This window comes from Orcinus orca, chromosome 2 (genome assembly GCF_937001465.1).
Source record: "Orcinus orca chromosome 2, mOrcOrc1.1, whole genome shotgun sequence".
Lineage (NCBI taxonomy): Eukaryota > Metazoa > Chordata > Mammalia > Artiodactyla > Delphinidae > Orcinus > Orcinus orca.
Genome location: NC_064560.1, coordinates 128,238,922 through 128,249,273, shown reverse-complemented (window position 1 = coordinate 128,249,273; position 10,352 = coordinate 128,238,922). Strand labels below are relative to the sequence as shown.

At 41.9% G+C, this 10,352-nt stretch overlaps 1 protein-coding gene across 6 annotated transcripts in view; it reads right to left on the bottom strand.

Moving 5' to 3' along the window:
- The window catches only part of LOC101287849 (LINE-1 retrotransposable element ORF2 protein), a 66,686-nt gene that overhangs the window by 24,701 nt on the left and 31,633 nt on the right, over window positions 1-10,352 (bottom strand). Inside the window, exon 1 of one of the 6 annotated variants that reach the window (XM_049705350.1) lies at window positions 958-7,061. The exons of the other annotated variants lie outside the window; for them this stretch is intronic. The gene's annotated coding sequence lies outside the window, so the exon portion shown is untranslated. Of the gene's footprint in view, window positions 1-957; window positions 7,062-10,352 lie in introns of those variants that run through there. 6 annotated transcript variants of the gene reach the window in all.

The following is a 10,352-nucleotide window of genomic DNA, read 5'->3' as shown; positions in this document are numbered from 1 at the left end:
TTGAGCTGCACAGAGAGCAGAGTAGGGGTGTGGGGAGCATGGAGTCACGGGAGACACAGACCAGGAGCTGTGACAGGCAGGTGACACGAGGCAGGGCTGCGGCTGAGGGCAAACTGAGGCGACACATGGTCCTGGGGCTGAGTGACACTGTTCCCTGTGCTCTTCAATGACATGAGGGCAGAGCTCCTGGGAGCTTTCTCAGCAATGTTGTGAAATTAACCTGAGTTTGCATTAGGAGCATATAGAGTTGGATCTTCTGAAATCCTCCTGTCCTAGGGCCTAACACAACCTAGGATCTCAGTAAATGATTTTTTGGCTGCAAGAGTGAATAGCCTCCAATTAGCTTTTGGCTAAGGTTTGGTGGGGATAGTGCAGGTGGGATTCAAGGCCACAAGGATGGGGGAATGGCACTGCCAAAGGCAGTGGGGCAGTCGAGGGCCTGGGAGGCAGGGGAGATTGGGCAGAAAATGGGCTGCTTGGGGACTGGGGCAGAGTCAAGGCACGCAGAGAGCTTTGGGTGCTGTCATCTAGCCACTTCTGAACAATCGCACCCTGAGCTCTGCTCCTGGGCAGGAGTGAGGGGTAGAGGGCACTGAGAAATTTCACTGGTTCTTAAGCTGGGTCCACTGACAACTCCCATACTGCAGACTGTTTGTCTGAGTTGCCCTTTCCTGGGATGGAGTGAGGGATTTTAATTCCTTGTGTTTTGTAGCTTCACATCCTCTGCCAAATGCACAACGCACTTTCCCAGTGGTAAGAGAGAGGCTAAGACCCACGAGAGCTTTTAGTGAACACCCTTCCTTCCTGCCATCCATCTTTGCTGAGTGTCTATGCAGCATCGAACTTGTTAGTCTGGGTTTGGGAAGGGAGCTGAGGTTCAGAAATTTGAGTTGGGCAGAAGGGTCAGAGTACAGGGGGTTAAGTGAGATGGGCTCAGGAATAGGGACTGTCACTCACCTATTCCAGCCCGGGGGAAAGAAGAAAGCCCATCAGCAGCAGGAGTGGCTGCAACATCCCCAAAGTTCTGCCCATGTCAGAGCTGCTGTCTTTCCAGACACAAAACACAGGGGAAGGAAGTAGGGGAGGCTCAGTGCCCACACAGACCTCCCACACTGGTGCTCCCCCGAGCAGGGTGTCAGCATGCAATGTGGTCATCCACATTCTCTGCCATGGGTTAGGTGAGAATGGCACTGTCACCACACTTGTACTCCCACTGCCGAGTCACAAAGTAAGAAGAAAGAACAACAAAGTGAAGGCTGTGATGCAGCCAGTGTTACCGAGTCCAAGCTCATACTGCTCACTGCACAACAGGCCAATAAATATAGAGATGAGTTGTTGAGGCAAGGAATAGCAACTTTAGTTGAAAAGCCAGCAGACTGAGAAGATGGTGGACTCATGTCCCAAAGACCCATCTGGCCTGAGTTAGAATTCAGGTTTCTTTTATACTAAAACGGGAGGGAGTGAAGTCAAGCATTTCTTGGTTCCAGTCAGCCTCTGGAGGGGATGTGTTAATTTCTTCCGTTCTGCAATCTTTCACAGGTGGGCCTGGTCAGGATGTTTCCGGTGAGCTAAACAAAGGTATTTTAGCTTAATGCTCATTTCCTGAGAGGCAGCATCCCCAGACATAGGCCATTATGTATAATTAAAGCTTTACAGGTAACATCCCTTTAGTGACTAACTTAATAGAATACAAGGGTTCTTCCCTATTACACCAGCAGAGGGGCTGGATCCCCAGAAGCCCCTCAGTGACTGAATCAAGAATATCTCCATTTCTCCATTTTTGGCTGTTTTTTCATTGTGATGAAATCACGAATAAATATTTTAAAGGCTAGGTCCAGGGATATGAAAGACACAGCTCTTGCCCTTGAGAAGCTGACAGTTGCTGGACTAGACCTAGAATCTGTGGTAAGAGAACAGGATGGTAAGAACTTCGGGGAGGGAGTCTGCTTGGTGCCATTGTGAGGTAGAGGCTGGACTTGCTTTAGGGGCGGATAGACCTGGACACACCCAAGTACCCCAAACGGCAACCTCATTTCCTATGTTGTCTCCATTTCAGTGTTGTATTTTTAAAGTGCTTAGAATCGCCTCTTTAAGTGTAAATATTCTGCAACAAAGAGTTTTTCTTATCCCACAATTTTGAATGAAAGTCCTGGGCTTGATGTTCACTGGACCAAAACAAACCATCCCTGGGTCCATCGGAAGTGAATGACCTGGTGGGATGTGTCAGAGCAGGCCAAATAGGGTCAGGTGGGTGGTACAAGGGGGCTGCCTGATGTGGATCACCAGAGCCTGCCTGTGGGCAGCAGGGAACACACTTGGAGAAGATGAGTGAGAGATATGTTATATAAATCTCTGTGGGGATTAATCAAATATGTAAACATATTAAGGCTAGTGAGCCAGGTTTCTCACCGTCTGAGGATTAGATGGTATTGGTGGCATCAACGTTAATTCCCTAGGTTTGATCATTGGACTGTGGTTATGCAAGAGTGTCCTTGTTTGTACGGATTACACTCTAAAGTATTTGGGAAGTTGATGGAGTACCATGTCAGTAACTTTAGTCTCAAATAGTTCAGGAAAACAAACATTTTTTGTATTATAATTGCAACTTTTCTTTATTCTTGAGATTGTTTCAAAATTAGAAGGAACTCCATAGCCTTCACATATATAAAGAACAACCAGTTTGAAGATACGAACTGTAAAGAAATATCTGTTGCAGTAGCAACAAAAAACATAAGATTCTTAAGAAAAACTTAATCAGAACTGTGAAAAACCTATTCAAGCAAAACGTTAAAGTACTCCTGAAAAATACAAAAACGGACCTGAGAAATAGCAGGATATTCTTAATTCTTGAATAGGGTGGATCTACACCAAAAAGGCACTGATTCTCCCAAAGTCCATATAAAATTTTAATGTGTCCAATAAAAATATTATTTTTTTCTCCTAGTGTTATACAAGTTCTAGATACTTTCTTAAATTTATGTGGAAAATAAGCACGAAAGAATAGCTAGTCAGATATTACAAACATCCTATAAAACTTCTTTTCTGAAAACAGTGTAATGTCCACTCCTGAGTAGACAGAGAGACCAATTAAACAGAATAGAAAATTCACAAGCATACCCAACTACATATGGAAATGCAGTTTATACTAAGGTGGCATTACAAATCACCACACATCAAAGATCAATAATAGATACACACAAAAAAAGAGACACACATCAAAGATCTATAATAGATAGACACACACAAAAAAAGAAAAGAATCCAAAGATAACACTAAAGACAGTCATCAAATCACAAGGGAAGGGAGTAAAAGAAGAAAGGAGCAAAAAAGAACCATGAAAAAAACCCAAAAACAATGAACAAAATGGCAATAAGTACATACCTATCAATAACTACTTTAAACATAAATGGACTAAATGCTCCAATCAAAAGACACAGAGTGGCTGAATGGATAGAAAAACAAGATTCATCTATATGCTACCTACAAGAGACTCACTTCAAATCTAAAGATACGCACAGATTGAAAGTGAGGGGATAGAAAAAGTACTCCAAGCCAATGAAACAAAAAGAAAGCCAGGATAGCAATACTTATATCAGAGGTAATAGACTTTAAAATAAACACTACTTATAAAACAGACTTTAAAACAAAGAGATAAATAAGGACAATACTTAATGATCATGGGATCAATCCAAGAAGATATAACAATTGTAGATATATATGCACCCAACATAGGAGCACCTAAATACATAAAGCAAATATTAACAAACATAAAGGGAGAAATCGATAGTAGCACAATAGTAGGGGAGTTTAACACCCCACTTACATCAATGGACAAATCATCCAGACAGAAAATAAATAAGGAAACACTGGCCTTAAATAACACATTAAATCAGATGAACTTCATAGACAGATAGATAGATCGTTTCACCCAAAAGCAGCAGAATACACATTCTTTTCAAGTGCACATGGAAAATTCCCCAGGATATATCACATGCTAGGCCAAAAAACAAGTGTCAGTAAATTTAAGGAAATAGAAACCATTTCAAGCATCAATTTCCAACCACAACACTATGAGACTAGATATCAACTACAAGGAAAAAAACTGCAAAAAATGCAAACACATGGAGGCTACACAATATGCTATAAACAACAAATGAGTCACTGAAGAAATCAAAGAGGAAATTTTAAAATGCCATGAGACACTGAAAATGAAAGGACAATGATCCAAAAACTATGGAATGCAGCAAAAGCATTTCTAAGAGGAAAGTTTATAGCAGTATTGTGTGGGCTACCCAGACAGGAAATAAACACTGGAAGGTCTGCAAGTCTACAAGGAGTGGTACTGGCAGAAGTATGGTGGTGGGCAGGGAAGGCAGTCATCCCAATACACATTCTTGAAACAAATTAGCAAGAACTTGAGTCCTTTGGTCAATTCCCTCCCTAGCCACCCTGGGACCTGTCTCTTCTTATGGGTCTTGAGGGAAGAAGGGGTGGTGGGAGAGGCATTTGATGAGTAGAGGCATTTCCTTGGTGGTCATTACAGAGATGTTTTATTTTATTTTTTTATTTCCATCACAGAGATCTTTAAACAAGGGAAGGATTGTTTCCTTGAAGGTAGGAGATGGAGGATACGTCTATGGACAAGAAAATTTGAAGGAATCAGCATGTTTAAGGTGCTTACCTGCTTCCATCCAAATGTGCCCATGAGCAGACAGACCAGCTCACCAGGACAGTGTTTTGAATACTTGTCAGAGAATGCCCAGAGGTTTTCTCTCTGGGGAGGTAGGTGTCTGATTAGAGGCTCAAGTCTTGTTCAGGGATGCCAGGAAATACTCACAAAGGCAGGGGTTAGAAAACATGGAAGACACCTTCACACCATAAACAACAATAAACTCAAAATGACTTAAAGACTTGGGACTTCCTTGGTGGCGTAGTGGCTATGACTCTGTGCTCCCAATGCAGGGAGCCCAGATTCGATCCCTGGTCAGGAAACTAGATCCCACATTCATGCCACAACTAAGAGTTTGCATGCCACTACTAAGGAGCCCACATGCTGCAACTAAGGAGCCAGTGAGCCACAACTAAGGAGCCTGCCTGCCACAACTAAGACCCAGCACAACCAAATAAATAAATAAATAAATTTTAAAAAAAACAATAAAGGGGTCAATCCAATAAGAGGATATAACATTTGTAAATATTTATTTTAAAAATGACTTAAAGACTTACATATATGACATGACACCATAAAACTCTTAGAAGAGAACATAGGCAAATCATTCTCTGACATGAATCGACCCAAAATGTTCTTAGGTCAGTCTCCCAAGGCAATAGAAATAAAAGCAAAAAAAAAAAACCAAAAAACAAATGGGACCTAATCAAACTTAAAAGCTTTTGTACAGCAAAGGAAACCATAACAAATGAAAAGACAAACCACAGACTCGGAGGAAATATTTGCAAATGATGCAACTGAAAAGGGGCTTAATTTCCAAAACATACAAACAGCTCATACAACACAATAACAAAAAAAATAACACATTGAAAGATGGTCAGGGACTTCCCTGGTGGACCAATGGTTAAGACTCTGTGCTCCCAATGCAGGGGGCCCGGGTTCAATTCCTGGTCAGGGAACTAGATCTCGCATGCCACAACTAAGAGCCCGCATGACACAACTAAAAGATCCCACATGCCACATCTAAAGGCCCTGCATGCCCCAACTAAAGATCCTGCATGCTGCAACGAAGATCTCGCACATGGCAACAAATATCCCGGGTGCCACAACTAAGACCCAGCAGAGCCAAATAAATAAATATTTTTAAAAAAGAAAATATGGGCTTCCGTGGTGGCACAGTGGTTAAGAATCTGCCTGCCAATGCAGGGGACATGGGTTCAAGCCCTGGTCCGGGAAGATCCCACATGCTGTGAAGCAACTAAGCCCGTGCACCACAACTACTGAGCCTGTGCTCTAGAGCCCGCGTGCCACAACTACTGAAGCCCGCGTGCTGCAACTCCTGAAGCCTGTGCACCTAGAGCCTGTGCTCCGCAACAAGAGAAGCCACCGCAGTGAGAAGCCTGAGCACCACAACAAAGAGTAGCCCCCGCTCACCACAACTAGAGAAAGCCTGCATACAGCAATGAAGACCCAATGCAGCCAAAAATAAATAAATAAATAAATTTATTTTTTAAAAAAAAGAAAAGAAAGATGGTTACAGGCAATGAAAAAGGGCTCAACATCACTAATTATTAGAGAAATGTAAATCAAAACTGCAGTGAGGTACCACCTCATACCAGTCAGAATGGCCATTATTAAGAAGTCTACAAATAGCAAATGCTGGAGAGGGTGTAGAGAAAAAGGAACCCCTCTGACACTGTTGGTGGGAATGTATACTGGTGCAGCCACTATGGAAAACAGTATGGAGGTTCCCCAAAAAACTAAAAATAGAGTTGCCATATAACCCTGAAACCCCATTCCTGGGCATATATCTGGAGAAAACCATAATTCAAAAGGATGCATGCACCCCAATGTTCACTGAAGGACTATTTACAATTGCCAAGATATGGAAACAACCAAAATGTCCATCAACAGATGAATGGATAAAGAAGATGTGGTACATATATACAAAGGAATACTACTCAGTCATAAAAAAAGAATGAAATAATTCCATTTGCAGCAACATGGATGGACCTAGAGATTATCTTACTAAGTGAGGTAAGTCAGACAGAGAAAGACAAATACCATATGATATCACTTATATGTGGAATCTAAAACATGACACAAACAAACTTATCTATGAAACAGAAACAGACTTACAAACATAGAGAACAGACTTGTGGTTGCCAAGGGGAAGGGTAGTGGGGGAGGGATGGACTGGAAGTTTGGGATTAGCAGATGCAAACTATTACATATAGAATGGATGAACAACAAGGTCCTACTGTATAGCACAGGGAACTATATTCAGTATCCTGTGATAAACCATAATGGAAAAGAATATGAAAAAAATGTGTATGTGTGTGTGTGTATATATATATATATATATATATATATATACACATACATAGAGAGAGAGGGTGAGAGAGAGAATATATATATATAACTGAATCACTTTGCTATACAGTAGAAATTAATAAAACATTGTAAATCAACTATTTTTCAATAAAATAAATTTTAAATAAATACAATCTTAAAAAAGAAAAAAAAAAGAAGAAAGAAAGAAAACATGGAAGGCCTCTTGCTGGCTTGGCTGTCAGGGAGCCTGGCTCAGTCCAGGCTCTGTCCTAACTCTGTGGTGCCTCCCGTCGGTCACTACAGCCTCCTGGGACTTTGTCTCCCTCATCACTCAAAGGAGGATGAGGGTCTGCAACAAAGATTCTTAAACCTGTTTCAAGCCACAGAACCATTTCCTCAAAATAAATGTTATACTTACACTGAACACGTATGTGGCTGGACAACTTTTTTAAATGCTATTTTTGTTTTGTTTCTGTGTTTTCCTTTTTGTCTTTTTCAATCAAGGAGCCAGGTCCTTAGTATGTCTTAGGGTTTTTTTCAGCTCTAAATCAGAAGCTGTGTGACATCATCGCTCTTCCTTTGGAAAAGTGCCCCAAGTCACTAGGAGATTGTGCCGCTGCATGATTTCTGCACAACAAGATGTGAAAAGGCGTGCTTTTGAGAGTTACATGATCCCAGAGTATGGACCCCGTGCCACAGAAGAACATGGTGCTGTGTGTTTGGGGCAGGATGGCACCTGCACAGAGCTGGAACTCACACTCAGCTCCCAGGCAGTGCAGCATAGCAGTGCAAGACCTTGGAGGGATGGCTGCTGGGAGTGTCTGGTGAGGTGAGCCCAGCACAGGGCGGTCCTTGCTCAGCAAAGAAGCACACACCCTGCGTGTGGCCTCTCAGCCAAGACCTCTCTAAGGTTGAAAAGTCTAGGTCGTCTTGGACCAAGTGGAGGCAGCAGTAACCCTGACAGCTCAAATAGCAGAGACGTTTCTCCATTTGTCCAGACCACGTGGGCCTCCTTGATTCCAGTTTGATTCTGCACAGGCAGCAGCTTGTAGTCATGACAGGGATCGTGTTTCTGCCCCGTCCAGCTAGATGAGCGTTTAGACTCAGATTCTAATTGCCTTCAAGCAAATACATCATATGGGTTTTCCTACCATCCGAATGTGTGCAATGACATTCCTACCTGCCACTTTTTTAGAGTAAAAGAAATAAGGCTGCCCTCGTTCCCTTGTTTTGAGGGAATTTTTAGTCCTGGTGGAGACTGGGGAAGTACTGACTAGCCTAACAATTTGCATTTAACAAACTGCAGGGTGGGAGTGGCCAGCCTTCTTTAGACTCCTTCTTGAACTGTGGGGAATCCTGGGAGTAACTTAGAATGAAATGAAACCCAGATAGGGATGTTGGTTGCTCCAATTTCATCCCTTTCTCATCACGAGCCTCATCAAGGCCGTGGAAGTTTCTGACTTGGACAGAAGTATTCTTTTCTCCATCCTCTCAATCAGCTGTTTTGGAGAGCTGATAAAGGTCACATTTCTTCCTAAAGGAAACATAAAACAGTCTCAAGGTAAGGATGACACCACAGGCCTGTGACTCCCTCATCGACCCTTTGTTCAAAACTCACTGTCTGAGAAGAATGGTGGCTGCGTTAGGAAGATGGGTCCCTTAGCTCACTCTTGGACCTGATCTTTACTTAAGCTTCCCTCTGGGACACAGAATGGGCCCTTCTCCCATTGAGCTTCTTTGCTTCATTGCCTTATCTGGTTATCTCAGCACTGGCTGGACAGAATTCAGGAGAACCTGGTCCACAGAGGGTCCCAGCCCCAGGCTCTGAGTACAGTTCACAGAGGATAGGGTCTTGTGTGGTGAATAGACTACCAGCTATCTCATGGGGAACAAATGAAGAACTAACCAGGGTCAGGGGTGAAGGGACTTAACTTACAGTGGAATTTCCCTGGGTTGCAACAAAGCAGCTGTGCATGACAGCTGTCTTTAAGCATTATATGAACTATCATACGGTATGTATTTTCTTTGTGCATGTGGTTTTATATGTAGGGCAGAAAAGGGAAGAGGTTGAATTCTATGTACTTTCTGTCCACATTGCCATCTGAGTAGTCATGGCCACTTGGCCAGGGATGTTGGGATGCAAGCTGCTGGTGAAGAAGTTGGCTAGGTGAACTTAAACCCTCTTGCTGCTCTTAGGGGTTACATCTTGGAGAGTACTGGCCTGGCAGTTGGGAGAGCAAGGTTCCAATCCTGACTCTGGGGAGAACTCTCAGAATCAATCAATCAACCCCATTATACTCCTTATTTCCACTAATATGTTCTATTGAAGAGAGTACTTGGTCATCTAAAGTCTTCCCATTGATTACAGATATCTACAGTAGGTAATAATTTAAGTAACAGATTTGCTGCTGTTTGCCATAAATAAGCATTTACAACTTATAACTAATATTTTTAACCACTTACAACAGGGTAAGTAGTACCTTTAAATTTAACAGATTAGAGAACTAATAGATAACCCGGGCCAATTTTCAAAAGCTAAGTTTAGGTTTCCCTGCGTCCTCTTCAAAACAAATACCTCTACTATTTAGAGTTCAATTAGGGAAGCAGAAGCACTATGAGTGATGTACAATAAGGGATTTATTATAAAAATTGTATCTTATAAAATTATGGGAACTGGTGAAGAAATCCTCTCTAGATCCTTCTTGATATGCTTGATCCTTCTTTTGATTTATTTTTACAGTCCAGGAAAGCCAGATGTTACATGGAAAGATCATGTGATTGGAGTCATGGCTATGAAATCTTGTCAAGTGACTCAAATTCTCTGAGCCTCAGTTTCCTCTTCTATACAATGGAAACAATAATATTTCTCAGGGTTGATGTTAGGGTGAATGGGACAAAGCTTCCACCTATAGTATACCATATTTCATTGATTCCAAGATGCACAATATTTCACATCTTAACCTCTTTACAACAGTAATGAATCTTGTAATCAATGGCATGTTATCGTCTAATTGAGAACAGTTTTTCCCTTTCTCAGTGTCAAATAAAATAATGAAAGCCCAGAGTAACAACTCAAATGATGCAGGTGCAGGTATCATTTTATTATGCAACTAAAAATGACCCTCAGTGCACAAGTGGAAACCCCAGCACCCCCTAGAGAACACACATGTTTTCCTTCATACATTGCATTCCTTTCCCCAGTCATTGGACTAACCCTTCAACTCCCATTTCTCATTATTCAGATTAGTGAAATGGAAAATATGAGTTTCAGAATCTGACATATTAAATGTTAGATCTTGCTGCTATGTGACATTCTGAGCTTCAGTTGTGTGTTCCATAATTTTGTATA